The following is a 17,729-nucleotide window of genomic DNA, read 5'->3' on the forward strand; positions in this document are numbered from 1 at the left end:
CAAAGGCAACTCCACTGCTGGAAAGGCATGAAGAAAAGTGAAGGACCCAAGAAGAAATGCCTTCCAACAATAATAACTGTTGGGAGTTTATGGGATGGAGAAGGCGCTATAGGTTGAAGTGGTCACTGAAGAATTTCTGGAGGATGAAAATTTTAAAGGACTAGGAGTGGGCACTCTAAGCACAAGATTCAAAATGGAAAGATAGATAAAGGGCAAAGAGCAAGAAATGTCTTGAGCAAAAATAAAGCCAAATGGTTTTAGCAGAAAGTTTCTGAACATGATTAGAATAATAGCTGGGCTTGGAAGTAGCTTAGAAAATGGAACTAAATTCCCTAAGTGTAAGAATAACTATAATTTACGGAGCACCCACTCTATTCCAAACACTACACAAAATGTTTTACATACAAATTTAATTGAGTCTCAGAGGAGTCAAGTGACTTGGTTGTAAGTTTTGGAACCGGGATCTGAACTCATAGCTCTCTGACATCTAAGTCCGTGGTCTTAGATAATGATGATGCCACAGGGAAAATTAGGGAATGTATGTAAAATGCAGCAGGCTGGTCAGTTTTAAGGAGACCTGGTAAATGCTCTCTGTACATACGTTATATAGGATCAAAATCCTTGGGGGTTTTTTTCCTAATAAAAAAAGCTTATGGGCACCTTCCTACTATGTTAATAAAATTAGAATAGTATCTCAGATTCAAATAGATTCTTTAAGAGACCCATTTCGTTTTCTTCGGGATTTTGCAAACCAGGAAAGAGTACTCAAGAGGCACATTTGCACTCTGTGTAACAGGAACAGTTATTTCAAAGGAAAATGATGGCATTGTTGTCCCTTGGCTCTCCAGCAAGCTTGCTCATGGGTTACTGAATACAAAACACCTTATATAATACAAAAGCATCTGGGAAATGCTTAAACAGTCTTCTCCACCCTCCCAGTCTGTCTGCTGCCCAAGTGTTAGGCTCATCAAGCTTAGAGTATGTAAATTTTTCACTCATGGCTTAAATTGAGAAAATCACTTCCAAGCTCTCACATACTGTCTGTTTTGATTTAGGTTTTGGTTTTCAAGAAAAAAAGTGTGGTTTATATCCTGAATTACTCTTCCCTTGTGTTTTTTGGTTTTTACCTGATAGCAGTAGCTTTGGAACAAAACTGCTAACTGCCCCCAAAATAAAAGAGCTTGATTTTATATATCAGGAACACTGAAGGCTGTGTTTGCAGCAAGGAAGTACTTTGTAGCTCGTGATTTTATTAACATCATGCTCATGTTTTTATTAGCACTTGTTTGAAATGAAGCCTTGTGCTTTTATCATTTTTATTACTGCCTATGAAAATGAAATTGAAATGCCTGGTCTTGTGTTTCCTAGCAGTGCTTGATGCTCATTCACGTTTTTTACATGGGTGTTAAGGTACAGGTCCCAGCAAGCCAACAGTGGCCTTTTGCCATGTGGTCATTGAGTGGGCTTTGTGGTTTTCTCAGCCTTTCCCCTCTTCATCTCACTGCAAGGCCACCTGTGGCATAGGGTGGCCCTGGCAGGGCTAAGCCAGTGGGTCTCAATCCTGACTGTACAATCGAATCACTATAAGAGACTAAAAAATCTCTGTTCTTGATGCCTGAGCCACACCCTCAGACCAATTAAGTCTGAATCCTCAGGGGCGAGGCCTGCACACCTGTGCAGTTTTGGAGCTGCCTGGATAATTCTGATGCCCAGTAAGGACTGAAACCTGCTAGCCTAAGCCAAGCCCCCCTTGCTACTCAAGAAGTAATGCTAACCCCCACCCCCACCCCACATGGGACATGACTCCCAGGGTTGTAAATCTTCCTGGCAATGTGGGGCGCAAATTCCGGGATGAGCTGGGACCCGGCATCATGGGATTGAGGGAGCCTTCTTGACCAAAACGGGGAATAGAGAAATGAGACAAAATAAAGTTTCAATGGCTAAAGATTTCAAACAGAGTCAAGAGGTTATCCTGGAGGTTATTCTTATATATTATTTAGACATCCTTTTTTAGTTTATAGTGTATTGGAGTGGCTGGAGTGAAGTACCTGAAACTGTTGAGCTGTGTTCCTCTAGCCTAGATTCTTGAAGTTACAATGATATAACTTTTACAGTGTGACTGTGTGATCATGAAAACATTGTGCCTGATGCTCATTTTATCCAGGTATGGACAGATGAGTAAAAAGATATGAATAATAAATACATATATAAAAGAGAGGACAAAAGGTAAAATAAATCAGGTACATAGAAATACTAGTAATCAATTAGAGGGAGGGGTAAGGGGTATGAGATGTATGAGTTTTTGCTTTTTTCTTCTTATTTCTTTTTCTGGAGTGATGCAAATGTTCAAAAAAATGATCATGGTGATGAATACGTAACTATGTAATGATATTCTGAGCACTGATTGTACACCATATATGGAATGTATGTGTGTGAAGATTTCTTAATAAAAATATTAAAAAAAAAAAAAAAAAAGAAGAAGAATAAGAAGTCATGCTAAGGCATGCTGAAAGCTCAAGTGTCTCCTGGAAGAGGGAGAGAATAATCTAGATATAATCTAGAAATAATCAAATAAAAAGGGTTAACTGCCTGTAGGGCTTGTCCCCAAATCAGTCGTCCAAGTAGGAATTTTAAATTTGGGTTATATCTATCCGGTAACTGCTAGGAAAATTATTATGAGGAAACCAACAAACTGAGAGGGAAAGTTGATTGACCAGGGTCAAGAGCAGCTCATTGGAACCACCAGAAAATAAAGCTCAGGTCCGCCTGCAGGACAAGGCTCCACCCCTCCCACCTCCATGTTAGATTTGGGGGCCAATATAAAGGAGGAAGTTCAGTTCATGTTGTCATTTTTTTAAAGTTTTAAGTTAGACAGAAATGTGGAACAGTTTCATTTGCCAAGGGGCACTCACAATGCTCTTTTTTGCTCTTACTATGTTGATGCTAAAATATATCCAAAGGTGAGAAAAATTTGCTTTATTTCTGCTAATGAAAACACGGATCTTTTTTTTTACTGTATTTACACACAACAGATTAGTTGCATCATCTTTTTTAAAAACAGAAACAAAACTATGGACCTCATCTAATGACAATAGGAATTATCAAAATGTAATGGGAATAAAAATGATCTTGGAAATCTTGTAACCCACCCCATCATTTCACATTTACAGAACCTGAAAACTAGAGCAGTTAAGTAACTTGGTCAAAGTCATGTCTCTAGCAGCAGTTCCTAGACAATCATCCAGGTGTCAGCTGCCTGGTTGGTCTTCTTTCCATTATTCTGAGTACCCTATTCCTGGCATGTCATTAACTTTGCAAAGCATGTTAGAATTCATTGCCTCCCTGTCTCAAGAATGGGCTGCTACCTATCACAACAAACCTGCGTCTGCAATCTTGTGAAGTTAAAGTGAAACAAAACATGCCACCAACAGATAGTTGACATATGCAGCTTGGTGGATAGAATTGGCCCACCCTGCTCTACCAGTATAGACCATGAGAGAGATGCTAACAAGGAGACCAGATGTCTCAGTCCCATTAGTTCGTGCTGCAGAGCAAACAAGAGAGGAGGGTAGCTCCACAATGTCTACTTGCTGCAAAAGCTAAAACAGGTCCAGATCATTGTTCAAATGTTCACTGAGTGTAGGTGAGCAGACTGGACCTAGTACAGTGAGTTTGTTTCCTGTGACAGGCAGTGTCTGTACTCTTCCCAAGTTCACCCTTGGGAATGGGTGAGACTATTGCCCCTCCAACTTTTAATCACTCGTCTCCCAAGAATGCCATAACTAGTGCTCTACTGCATCGAAGGGTTCTCTTGCTAGTAACAGAGAAAAGAAATAGCAGGGTCTAACACACTTATGAAAGCCAAGAAGGAGGTAGTCGACTGCTGATATGGCAGCTTTGTTCCATTAAATCCTCAGACACCCAGCTCTTTTTATCTTATTACTGTACATATGAGGCCTCTGTTTTGATGTACCTCACGATCCAAGAGGGCTGCTCCAGCTAAAGACATAACATGTGCATTTTAGCCAGAAAGAAGAAGCAAAGGACAGAAATTGTGGGGGTGGGGCTTCAAACAGCAATCTCTGTTGTCTTTTGAAGAAAGTTCCCACCAGCTACAATTTGACAATTGTGATTATATCTAATTTGCCATAACTTAGTCACATTGCCACATCTAGCCACAAGGGGGGCTTGGAAATGTACTTTATTCTGGCTACCCTCGTGCCTTTGTGAAGATATGAGGTTCTATTACTGTGGAAGAAAGAGCGAAGGGATAATGGGAACAGCCAGCACCCTCTACCACTTATAGAAAGCAATCCAATGGTAAACATCTGTCCCATCATAATAAAAAGCAAAATGTTCAAATTGCTTTGGGGGAGAACGCAGAAAAATGCTATTAATTAAGAGTGATTGGAGAAAAGTGACTGAGTCATTAAATCTTAATTATAAAATATAATTAAACGAATACAGCTTTATTCATTTCAAATGCACACCAGAATTCAAACAGATGCTGACAAAGTTTACATAATAGAAGTACCAATGTAAAGAATTGATAATTATTTGTTATATGCATATTGAATACTAGTTCAGCATACATTACTGATGAGTGAATAAATCCATAGAAAGCGTTGAGAAATATTTTCCCTTTAAGAAAGTAAATGCTTTATGTTTACACTATTAATTTGATTAAAAGAATGTTCTCGTGGATCTTTTCCTTTGGCAAATATTGGTCACTTTCTGTGGTCTTCTATGCTAGGCATTTTGTGACTCAAAGGCAACCAAACCTAGACCTATTTATGGTGTTCAATAGCCCTGGTTACTGGCATACGATTTAACAAGACTAATTGAAAATCTGACTCATTCCATTCAGCATGGAAAACCAGCAGCCAAGCAGAGAGGGATCTCCTTCTTGTTATCACCTTTAACAAATACTTGAACTCCTGGCTGTCACTCTTAGCATAGTTTTGAGATTAGCCTTACTTGAAAGCAAAGCCTTCCTGTGAGCTAGATTACCTGTGGAAACAGCAGATTCCCAGAGAACGGTGGGGTTACAGGGTCATCATCGATGACATCATTGCATAAATATGGGCTTTCCCTCGCGAGTCATTTACTCCATTAACAATTAATAACAACTTCATTTCATCTTTCCTATCATATCGTTTTTATAAACAAACATTACGCTGGAAAACTAAGAAGGCAAAACAAATGTGGTAATAAACAGAGAGTGAACACAGGCTTCCAGGAAAATGTAGGTGTTTTTTCAATGACTATGACTGACCTGCTCTTATGCTTGTCTTACAGGCAAGAAAAAAGCTGCAGAAGGATACTCATACCTCTTCAGAAATTAAGGAGACTCCTTCTAGAGCCTCACACCAACTTGAATTTTACTTCAAGTTCATTGAAATGCAATTTGAGTATTCATTGATATATGACAGAAAGGTGCACCCCAGTCTACACTTAAACCCTCACAGTTTTGTCCTCTGGGTCTGAGATGGCCCATGGCAATAAGAAATTTATGAAAGTGCCACAGAGTACCTACTCTGAAGTGTGCAGTATATTTAAAAGGGCAAGAAAATAGACTAAGTGAAGCTGAGAATGGAAAGCTATTGATATGGTAGGTACAGAGTAAAAGTCGAAAGTTAAACAGAAGACGATTAAGTTGGGGTGGGAATTTTTTTAATTGATGAAATAAAAGACATTTATGGAATACATATTGCCCTTAACTTTTTTTTTTTTTTTTTTTTTGGCATGGGCAAGCACCAGGAATCGAATCTGGGTCTCTGGCATGGCAGGCGAGAATTCTGCCACTGTGCCACCATCGCACTGCCCTTAACATTTTAATAAATAATGAGGATAATGTGATGTCCACAAAAATCCTTTGATGAGATGTAGCTATTATTTTCTCAGCGTCCCAGAAGGAAAAAAACTAATATTTAAATAGTAGGTTATATGATTCACTTAAAGCAACATAACTAGAAAGCGGCACAGCTAATTGCGAAGCCCAGGTCTCCTGTGCCACAGCTGGTAGAGGTAAAACAGTAACCGTTGTCCTTCAGGCTGGTGGTTGTCACGTACTGTACTTCCCCCCGTCATGGCGCCCTGCTCATTCCACATGCTCTGAAGGGCTCTCCCACCCGACTCTCAGCTGGGCCTTTGGAAAATGTTTCTGAAAAAAACTCTATGGAATGATAATGTCAGATAACCAGCTTACTGTATTTATCTTTCCAGGGGACTTTGAATTCAAACAAAGTAATTTTTTCCAGGAAAAAAAAATGTAATGACATCGCAATGATGGAGTTTCAAGTACCACTGACTAAAAGAGTGGAAAAAATAGATGAGGAGGAGTGAGTCCTATGCAGCAGCTTTCTACTCTGGCAAGCAAAAAAAAAAGATGGTAAAGTTTTGGTAATGGATGATAGTGATAGTAGCATAACATTGTCAATGTAATTAACACCACTGAATTATATACTTAAATGTGATTAAAAGGGGAATTTTAGGTTTTAGATATGTTACTAGAATAAAAAATAACAACATAGGACTATACAGAACCTTAATGCAAACTATGGACTATAGTCAATAGTATAATTATAAAATATTGCTTCATGAATTGTTACAAAGGTACGTCATCAAAGCAAAGTGTGAATAACAGGGAAAACTATGTGTGTGAGTGGGGTATATGGGAATTATGTATTGTCTGCATGACTTTTCTGTAAAAGAAAATTTTTTTTAAGCCAAGGCCCACCACAGCTATCCATTTACTTTTTTTTTTTTTTTCTTTTTGCCTGGATAGGCACCTGGAATCCAACCCAGCTCTCGGGCATGGCAGGCCAGAATTCTGCCACTGAGCCACCATCACACCACCCTCCATTTACTTTTTATACATTGATTTTTAGTGATTCTCATTCAAGTAAAAAACTTTCCTATATTTTACACAATGATTTTTAAAATAACTTAGTAATATCTGGCAAAAATAAAACCAAAACCCAACTGTGAGTATACTTTGGATATGCAGTTTAAAAGCACCTATTGACTGGAAATTGCATATACTGCTGGTAGAAGTGTAAATTTGTATAATCGCTTTGGAAAAGTTCACATCTTATTATAAAGCTAAGCACACACTTGCCATACAACCCAGAAATGTCAGCCCTATAAATTTACCCAAGGGAAATGAAAATGTGTATCCACGTGAGCACCCGTGTTCAGATGCGTAGCAGCATCTTCCATAAGAGTCAAAAACTGTAAGCAACTATAAGGTCCATCAAATGGATAGACAAATTTAGAACACACATAGAATGGATACTACTAAATCATGAAAAGGAATAAACCAATACATGCAACAAGGGTGGATCTCAACACATTATGCCAAGTAAAAAAAGTCAAACACAAATTTCTATATACCACGATTACATTTATATGACAGCTTAGAACAGTGGAAACTACAGAGACAGAAATCAGAAGTTTCCAGAAGCTGGGGATGAGGGAGGGCTGGCCTGCAAAGGAGCACAATGGAACTTTTGTGAATGGGTGATGGAAATGTCCTATGTCATGTTTATAGTAGCGGATACAGGATTGCATACATTTGCCAAAATTCACTGAACTATGTACACTTCGGAAGTGTCATGGTATTTTATGTGAATTGCTCCTCAATAAACCTGGCTTTAAAAGTATAATAAACAAAACTGTGGTTCTGGAATTTTCTGATCTCATATCTGAGAAATAATGTGTTTAAAAAAAGAAAAGGAAAAGGAATTTCTTGAATATTTGCTATGAGGCAAGCACTTTGCTGGGATGTAGGAATACAGAAATGAGAGCTCTATTCCATGACTTTAAGGATCTTACAATCCGGTGTAAGCCAGAGACAAGCCAACAAAGCCACAACATTGAGTGATAAGCGCATTGGTAGAGGCATCTACAGGGGGTCGGGAGCACATAGTGGGGCATCTAAATCATATTTTTGGAAATGATTGATTCCCAAAAAAAGGGATGCTTGAGCTGAGCCATATTGCTGCAGGAATTAGTCAGCAAGATAAGAGGGAAGGATATCCTTAGCTAAGGAAGTAAAAAATGCCGGGAAACATTGCTTTTTCTTTCTTTTCTTTGTATATATGTTATATTTAATAATTTTTTAAAAACATTTAAAAATGCAGGAACAGAGACAGAGTTTTCATGAATCAACTCTAGTTTTGAGAATTGTCAATCCCAATAACATAATGAATGAAAAGGAGAAATTTCAAGCAACAGATTAGAAAATAAATTCTATGAAAGTGAGCTATATTAAAATGTTTCTTTCTTTCCAAGAAATTGATAGGTGATCTTCAGAATCCTGAAAACCAAGTTCATAAATGATCAGAACAGTTATATTAAGAAACTGAATTCCTTATTTTAGCATAGTTAGTGTCCAATTAATTCTTCAATTAGCCAAAGATCAACACAGACCTCACTTACCTACCCTATTTTTAATACTACTATATTACAACTTCATATTCTCTCTGCTTACTTACTATTCATTGATTCAATGACTTCAACTTCCTTCTTTTGATTGCTTTCAGCTTTTAAAAATTGAGCACACAGGGAGGTGCCAAGATGGCAGCTTAGCAAGATGTGGGATTTAGTTCGTCCTCCAGAACAGCTGCTAAATAATCAGGAACAGTACAGAACAGCTCCTGGGGCCACATTAGTGACCGGACACATAGGTACCCCGGTCTGGACCAGCTGAACCAGCTGCAAGCCCCGCCCCCCAGAACCGTGAGTTCCCCAAGCAAGAGCAAAAGGCACCCCACTCCCACAGGTGGCTTCCCAGAGGGGAAAGGAAAGAAACTTTACAGCAGCAGGGGCTGAGCACAACCAAACGCCAATTGTGGAATTAATTAACAAATTCTGACAACTAAAAATAGGCCCCCATCTCAAGTGAACCTGGTCAAAGCAGAGGTCGCTCATTTTTACCCTGGAACCAAGGGGGGCAGGGCTGACAGAAAAAGAAAAAAGAAAGAAATAGAGGTTTTTGTGGCTGTGTTTCTACAAAGTCTTGACTGCCTTTGGATACAGTGGCAGGACTTCTCAGGCTGCAACTGCCCCAGGCATAGGCAGAAACAAGCTTGTTTGGGGGCTTGTCTGGAATTTGTGCCTTCCCCAGGGGAGTGGTGAAGCTCAACTCAGGTGGAATCACTCCCTTAAGGAATTCAGACACCAGGGCTTGGTAATTTGAAACCATTAAAACCACCCTACAACCTCTCCTCTGTCTCTACCACGCCCCCAGCAGGGAGAGTCTGCAAGTCCTACCACATCATCTTATGCTGGTGGGACCTGCAGGCAGACAAGTGCCTTATACTGGGCAGGATAAGAAAAACAGAGTCCAGAGACTTCACAGGAAAGTCTTTCAACCTGCTGGGTCTCACCCTCAGGGAAAACCAATGCAGGTGACTCTTTCCTCCTGATAGGGGGCCAGTTTGGTCTGGGAAAATCCAGCTGGGGTCTATAATACCTAAATAGACCCACCTAAGAGGAGGGGAGGGGAGAAGGCACTATACAGGCAGGGCAAGAAACAAGAAAACAAGAACTGAAAAATTCTCCTCTGTTAAACAAAACCTAAGCTAGAGGTCCAGAAAAAGCTGAACTGAATGGGAAAGAATAGACAGACAGCAAATTCATCCAGCAAGAAAATCCTAGGTAAAAGAAGTGAAAGCAATCTCCAGAATAAACTAATTAAGGTAATTAAATACCAGCAAAAAATAACAAATCACACTAGGAAAATTGAAGATATGGCCAGTCAAAGGAACAAACCAACAATTCAAATGAGTTACAGGATTTGAAACAATTAATTCAGAATATATGAACAGACATGGAAAACCTCATCAAAAATCAAATCAATGAGTTGAGGGAGGATATAAAGAAGGCAAGAAATGAACAAAAAGAAGAAATCAAAAGTCTGAAAAAACAAATCACAGAACTTATGGGAATGAAAGGCACAGTAGAAGAGATGAAAGAAACAGTGGAAACCTACAATCATAGATTTCGAGAGGCAGAACATAGAATTAGTGAACTGAAGGGTGGAATATCTGAAATCTGACAAGCAAAGGAAAATATAGAGAAAAGAAGGAAAAAACATGAGCAGGGACTCAGGGAATTGAATGACAATATGATGTGCATGAATTTACGTGTTGTGGGTGTCCCAGAAGGAGAAGAGAAGGGAAAAGGAGAAGAAAAACTAATGGAGGAAATTATCACTAAAAATTTCCCAACTCTTATGAAGGACTTAAAATTACAGATCCAAGAAGTGCAGCATACCCCAAAGAAAATAGATCCAAATAGACGTACTCCAAGACACTTACTAATCAGAATGTCAGAGATCAAAGAGAAAGAGAGAATCTTGAAAGCAGCAAGAGAAAAGCAATCCATCACATACGAGTGAAGCCCAATAAGACTATATGTAGATTTTGCAGCAGAAACCATGGAGGTGAGAAGACAGTGGGATGATATATTTAAATTACTAAAAGACAAAAACTGCCAACCAAGAATTCTATATCCAGCAAAATTGTCCTTCAAAAATGAGGGAGAAATTAAAACATTTTCAGACAAAAAATCACTGAGAGAATTTGTGACCAAGAGACCAGCTCTGCAATAAATACTAAAGGGAGCACTAGAGACAGATATGAAAAGACGGAAGAGAGATGTATGGAGAAGAGTGTAGAAATGAAGACTATGAGTAAAGGTAAAAAAAGAAAATTAGATATGACATATAAAATCCAAAAGTCAAAATAGTAGAAGTAAGTATTACCAATACAGTAATAAAACTAAATGTTAATGGATTAAACTCCTCAATCAAAAAACATAGACTGGCAAGATCAAGATGGATTAAAAAACAGGATCCTTCTATATGCTGTCTACAGGAAACACATCTTAGACCCAAGGATAAAAATAGGTTGAAAGTGAAAGGTTGGGAAAAGAATTTCATGCAAATAACAGTCAGAAAGAAGCAGGAGCAGCTATACTAATATCCAACAAATTAGACTTCAAATGTAAAACAGTTAAAAGAGACAAAGAAGGATATTATATATTAATAAAAGGAACAATTCAGCAAGAAGACATAACAGTCATAAATATTTATGCACCGAGCCAGAATGCTCCAAAATACATGTGGCAAACACTGCAAACACTGAAAAGAGAAATAGACACATCTACCATAGTAGTTGGAGACTTTAATTCCACACTCTCGTCAATGGACAGAACATCTAGATAGAGGATCAATAAAGAAACAGAGAATTTGAATAATACAATAAATGAGCTAGACTTAACAGACATTTATAGAACATTACACCGCACAACAGCAGGATACACCTTTTTCTCAAGTGCTCATGGATCATTCTCAAGGATAGACCACATGCTGGGTCACAAAGCAAGTCTCAATAAATTTAAAAAGATTGAAATCATACAAAACACTTTCTCAGATCATAAAGGAATGAAGTTGGAAATCAATAATAGGCAGAGTGCCAGAAAATTCACAAATATGTGGAGGCTCAACAACACACTCTTAAACAACCAATGGGTCAAGGAAGAAATCACAAGAGAAATCAGTAAATATCTCGAGGCAGACAAAAATGAAAACACAACATATCAAAACTTATGGGATGCCACAAAGGCAGTGCTAAGAGGGAAATTTATTGTCCTAAATGCCTATATCAAAAAAGAAGAAAGGGCAAAAATTCAGGAATTAACTGTCCACTTGGAAGAAATAGAGAAAGAACAGAAAACTAACCCCAAAGCAAGCAAAAGGAAAGAAATAACAAAGATTAGAGCAGAAATAAATGAAATTGAGAACATGAAAACAATTGAGAAGATCAACAAAACCAGAAGCTGGTTTTATGACAAAATCAATAAGATAGATGGGTCCTTAGCAAGATTGACAAAAAGAAGAAGAGAGAGGACACAAATAAATAAGATCAGAAATGGAAGAGGAGACATAACCACTGACCCCACAGAAATAAAGGAAGTAATGACAGGATACTATGAACAACTTTATGCTAATAAGTACAACATTGTAGATGAAATGGACAACTTTCTAGAAAGGCATGAACAATCAACTTTGACTTGAGAAGAAATAGACGACCTCAACAAACCAATCACAAGTAAAGAAATTGAATCAGTCATTAAGAAGCTCCCCAAACAGAAAAGTCCAGGACCAGATGGTTTCACATGTGAATTCTACCAAACATTCCAGAAAGAATTAGTACCAATCATGCTCAAACTCTTCAAAAAAATTGAAGAGGCGGGAAAGCTACCTAACTCATTCTATGAAACCAACATCACCCTCATACCAAAGCCAGACCAAGATATTACAAAAAAAGAAAACTACAGACCAATCTCTCTAATGAAAATAAATGCAAAAATCCTCAACAAAATTCTAGCAAATCGAATCCAGCAACACATTAAAAGAATTATACATCATGATCAAGTAGGATTCATCCCAGGTATGCAAGGATGGATCAACATAAGAAAATCAATTAATGTAATATACCATATCAACAAATCAAAGCAGAAAAACCACATGATCATCTCGATTGAAGCAGAAAAAGCATTTGACAAAATTCAGCATCCTTTCCTGTTGAAAACACTTCAAAGGATAGGAATAGAAGGGAACTTCCTCAAAATGATAAAGGGAATATACGAAAAACCCACAGCTAACATCATCCTCAATGGAGAAAAACTGAAAACTTTCCCCCTAAGATCAAGAACATGACAAGGGTGTGCACCATCACCACTGTTATTCAATATTGGAAGTTCTAGCCAGAGCAATTAGACAAGAAAAAGAAATACAAGGCATCAAAATTGGAAAGGAAGAAGTAAAACTCTTACTGTTTGCAGATGGCATGATACTATATGTCGAAAAGCCCAAAAAATCCACAGCAAAACTACTAGAGCTAATAAATGAGTACAGTAAAGTGACAGGTTACAAGATCACACTCAAAAATCTGTAGTGTTTCTATACACTAGCAATGAACAATCTGAGGGGGAAATCAAGAAAAGAATTCCATTTACAATTGCAACCAAAAGAATAAAATATTTAGGAATAGATTTAACTAAAGAGACAAAAGACCTATACAAAGAAAACTACAAGAAACTGTTAAAATAAATCACAGAAGACCTAAATAGATGGAAGGGCATATCATGTTCATAGATTGAAAGACTAAATATATGTAAGATGTCAATTCTACATAAATTGATTTACAGATTCAATGCAATACCAATTAAAATCCCAACAACTTACTCTTCAGAAATAAAAAAAACCAATAACCAAACTTATCTTGTAGGGCAGGGTGCTCTGAATAGCTAAAAGTATCCTGAGAAAAAAAAATGAAATCGGAGGTCTCATGCTACCTGACTTTAAAGGTGTATTGTGAAGCTAAAGTGGTCAGAACAGCATGGTACTGACATATAGATAGATGTATTGACCAATGGAATCGAATAGAGTGTTCAGATATAGACCCTCTCATCTATGGACAATTGATCTTTGTTAAGGCAGTCAAGCCAACGCACCTGGGGCAGAACAGTCTCTTCAATAAATGGTGCCTAGAGAACTGGATATCCATATGCAAAAGAATGAAAGAAGACCCATATCTCACACCCTACACAAAAGTTAATTCAAAATGGATCAAAGACCTAAACATTAGATCTAAGACCATAAAACTGTTAGAAGAAAATATAGGGAAATATCTTATAAATCTTACACTTAGAGGTGGTTTTATGGACCTTCAAGCAAGAGCACTGAAGAAAGAAAGAAATGGGAATTCCTCAAAATTAAACACTTCTGCACATCAAAGTACTTCGTCAAGAAAGTAAAAAGACAGCCTACACAATGGGAGACAATATTTGGAAACGACATATCAGATAAAGGTCTAGTATCCAGAATTTATAAAGAGATTGTTCAACTCAACAACAAAAAGACAGCCAACTCATTTACAAAATGGGTAAAAGACTTGAACAGACACTTTTCAGAAGAGGAAATACAAATGGCCAAAAGGCACATGAAGAGATGCTCAACTTCCCTGGCTATTAGAGAGATGCAAATCAAAACCACAATAAGATATCATCTCACATCCACCAGAATGGCCATTAATAAAACAGAAAATGACAAGTGCTGGAGAGGATGTGGAGAAAGAGGAACACTTATCCACTGTTGGTGGGAATGTCAAATGGTACAACCGCTGTGGAAGGCAGTTTGGTGGTTCCTCCAAAAGCTGAATATAGAATTGCCATATGATCTGGCAATACCATTGCTAGGTATCTACTCAGAGGACCTGAGGGCAAGGACAGAAACGGACATTTGCACACCAATGTTTATAGCAGCATTATTTACAATTGTGAAGAGATAGAAACAGCCAAAATGTCCATCAACAGACGAGTGTCTAAACAAACTGTTTATATACTACTATACATTATAAAGAAACTGTGGTATATACATATGATGGAATATTATGCAGCTATATGACAGAATAAAGTTATGAAGTATGTAACAACATGAAGGGACCTTAAGGACATTATGCTGAGTGAGATTAGCCAGAAACAAAAGGACAAATATTGTATAGTCTCACTGATATGAACTAACATTAGTGAATAAACTTGGAGAATTTTGTTGGTAACAGAGACCATCAGGAGATAGAAATAGGGTAAGATATTGGGTAATTGGAGCTGAAGGGATGCAGATAGTGCAACAGGACTGAATATAAAAACTCAGAAATGGACAGCACAATACTACCTAACTGTAATACAATTATGTTAAAACACTGAATGAAGCTGAATGTGAGAATGATAGAGGAAGGAGGACTGGGGCACAAATGAAATCAGACAGAAAGATAGATTATAAAGATTGAGATGGTGTAATCTAGGAATAAAGATTGAGATGGTGTAATCTAGGAATGCCTAGAGTGTATAATGATTGTGACTAAATGTACTAATTTTAAAAATGTTTTTTCATGAGGAAGAACAAAGGAATGTCATTACTGCAGGGTGCTGAAAATAGATGGTAATTAATGTTTTAAAATTTCAACTTATGTGTGAGACTAAAACAAAAAATGTTTATTTGGTACAAAATTTATATTTTGACTAGTGAATTTCCTAATATAACTTATATAGACGCTTAATTGAACACCATAAGTACATGGAACTTGAGTAGGACATGAGATTTTGTTGGTTTGTCCAGAGTGATGCCCCGATGAATCCCAGAGTGATTTGATCAGTGAATAAAAAAGTATTTGTGAAGTCCCCTTTGGGGAATGGTGAGAACGGAGGAAAAGTCAACTTCCCCAAGTTGAATTCTTGATATTCTCACAAGCAGTGTGGACAACCAAAGCTATAGGTGAGCCCCCAGTCTTGGGGTTTGTTCATATGAAACTTAACTCCACAAAGGATAGGTCAAGCCTACTTAAAATTAGGCCTAAGAGTCACCCCCAAGAACCTCTTTTGTTGCTCAGATGTGGCCTCTCTCTCCAGCCAACACAACAAGCAAACTCACCACCTTCCCCCTGTCTACGTGGGACATGATTCCCAGGGGTGTGGACCTTCCTGGCAATTTGGGACAGAAATCCTAGAATGAGCTGAGACTCAGCATCAAGGGATTGAGAAAACTTTCTCAACCAAAAGGGGGAAGAGTGAAATGAGGCAAAGTGTCAGTGGCTGAGAGATTCCAGAGTCAAGAGGTTATCCTGGAGGTTATTCTTACGCATTAATTAGATATCACCTTGTTATTCAAGATGTAATGGAGAGGCTGGAGGGAACTGCCTGAAAATGTAGAGCTGTGTTCCAGTAGCCATGTTTCTTGAAGATGATTGTATCTTTCATATTTCGCAATGTGACTGTGTAATTGTGAAAACCTTTTGTCTGATGCTCCTTTTATCTACCTTGTCAACAGACGAGTAGAACACATGGAATAAAAATAAATAATAGGGGGAACAAATGTTAAAATAAATTTAATTTGAAATGCTAGTGATCAATGAAAGGGAGGGGTAAGGGGTATGGTATGTATAATTTTTTTTCTGTTGTCCTTTTATTTCTTTTTCTGAATAGATGCAAATGTTCCAAGAAATGATCACAATGATGAATATGCAACTATGTGATGATATTGTGAATTACTGATTATATATGTAGAACAGAATGATCAAAATAGGAGCGTTTATATTTATTTGGTGTTTCTTTTGGTATTTAAAAAATAAATTAAAAAAATTGAGCACACAAAAACTTGACTGGTTGGCTGCCATGCTGTATCATCCTGGGACATGCAGAAATTATTTAGCATACTTCTTAATGGTACAGAAGTTCTTTCCCAAAGAGGTAAAAAAAAAAAAAAAATGAGTGTCTTCCTTTGTGACTATCTTACAGAAGTACCTAAAGTTCCTGCAAGTTAGTTCACAATACTTTTACTTCCATCTTCTTGGTCAGGACATAGTCACATGTCCATACCTACCTACGAGAGATGCTGGGAAAGAAATGTAGTCTTTATTCCAAGCAGGCATGTGCCCAGCTGCTGGAAAAGGAAAGAATGTGCTTGGGGGAATAACCAGGAGTCTGAGTCAAAGGTGAGAAGCCCCTGGCCCCTCAGATACTAAGGCCATAGAGATAATGCATTTTCTAGTTAAAGCATGAATTTCTCAAAATTTTCCCCGAAATCGGAACTAGTTTTTTCATTCAGTGTGAATTGGGCACACTCTATGGTTACTCAAAAAGTTAAACATAGAACTACTGTAAGAACCAGCAATTCCATTCCTAGATATAAACCTGCAAAGAACTGAAAATAGGGTCTCAACCAAATTTCAGCACTATTCACAATAGCGAAAAGGTGGAAACAATCCAAATGTTCATCAACAGATGGATGGATAAACAAAATGCAGTTGTTGAAATATTATTCAGCAATAAAAATGAATGAAGTAGGGCAGGCCACAATGGCTCAGCAGGTAGAGTTCCCACTTTCCATGCCAGTGGCCCAGGTTTAATTCCTGGTGCCTGCCCATGCGAAAAAAATAATAAATGGATGTAGTACTGATACATACTACAACGTGGCTGAATCTTGAAAACATGCTAAATGAAAGAAGCTAAACACACGAATAATCCAGAATAGGTAAATTCATAGGGTGCTAGATAAAAATTAACTATTATGTTTATGGTCTGTTTGTAGTGAGGCCATAGAATCACCCTCTCCATACACCCATACACACATACACATTCACTTACAGTCTTGGTAACCTTGTTAAAAATCAGGAGATACTTGGTGGAACAGTGCCATACAAATGCAAATAGCATTTTGTAAGATATTTATGAACTCTGAGTCTTTGGGCAGATTTGTGTTTTCTTTTTCTTTTTTTTTTGTAATAGTACATTGTCTTTATTTTTTTTTTATTTTTAGAATGCAAATGATGATGTGACATGCTTGCAATGTTAATTTCTCCAGTTTCTTATGTAAGGACCAGTGCATAACAAAAACTCTTTCTAAAACATATATTGGAAAAAATGATAGAAAACAGGGTATCAGCTGACTTGTTTCAGGAACATCTAATATTTTTAGAATTAATAATGTTTTACAAAACAATGCAGTGTTGATTTTATGGATATCATCTTCTCTCTTCTTTGTGAAAAATAAATAAATAAATATGTGAACCCCCAAACAGTCTACTGGTAGAATTCCACAAGCTTCTTTCTTCCTTCTGGCTCAACTAACTGCCATGAAGGTAATATAGCAAGACTGGTAA

The sequence above is a fragment of the Tamandua tetradactyla genome, chromosome 5 (genome assembly GCF_023851605.1).
Source record: "Tamandua tetradactyla isolate mTamTet1 chromosome 5, mTamTet1.pri, whole genome shotgun sequence".
Classification (NCBI taxonomy): domain Eukaryota; kingdom Metazoa; phylum Chordata; class Mammalia; order Pilosa; family Myrmecophagidae; genus Tamandua; species Tamandua tetradactyla.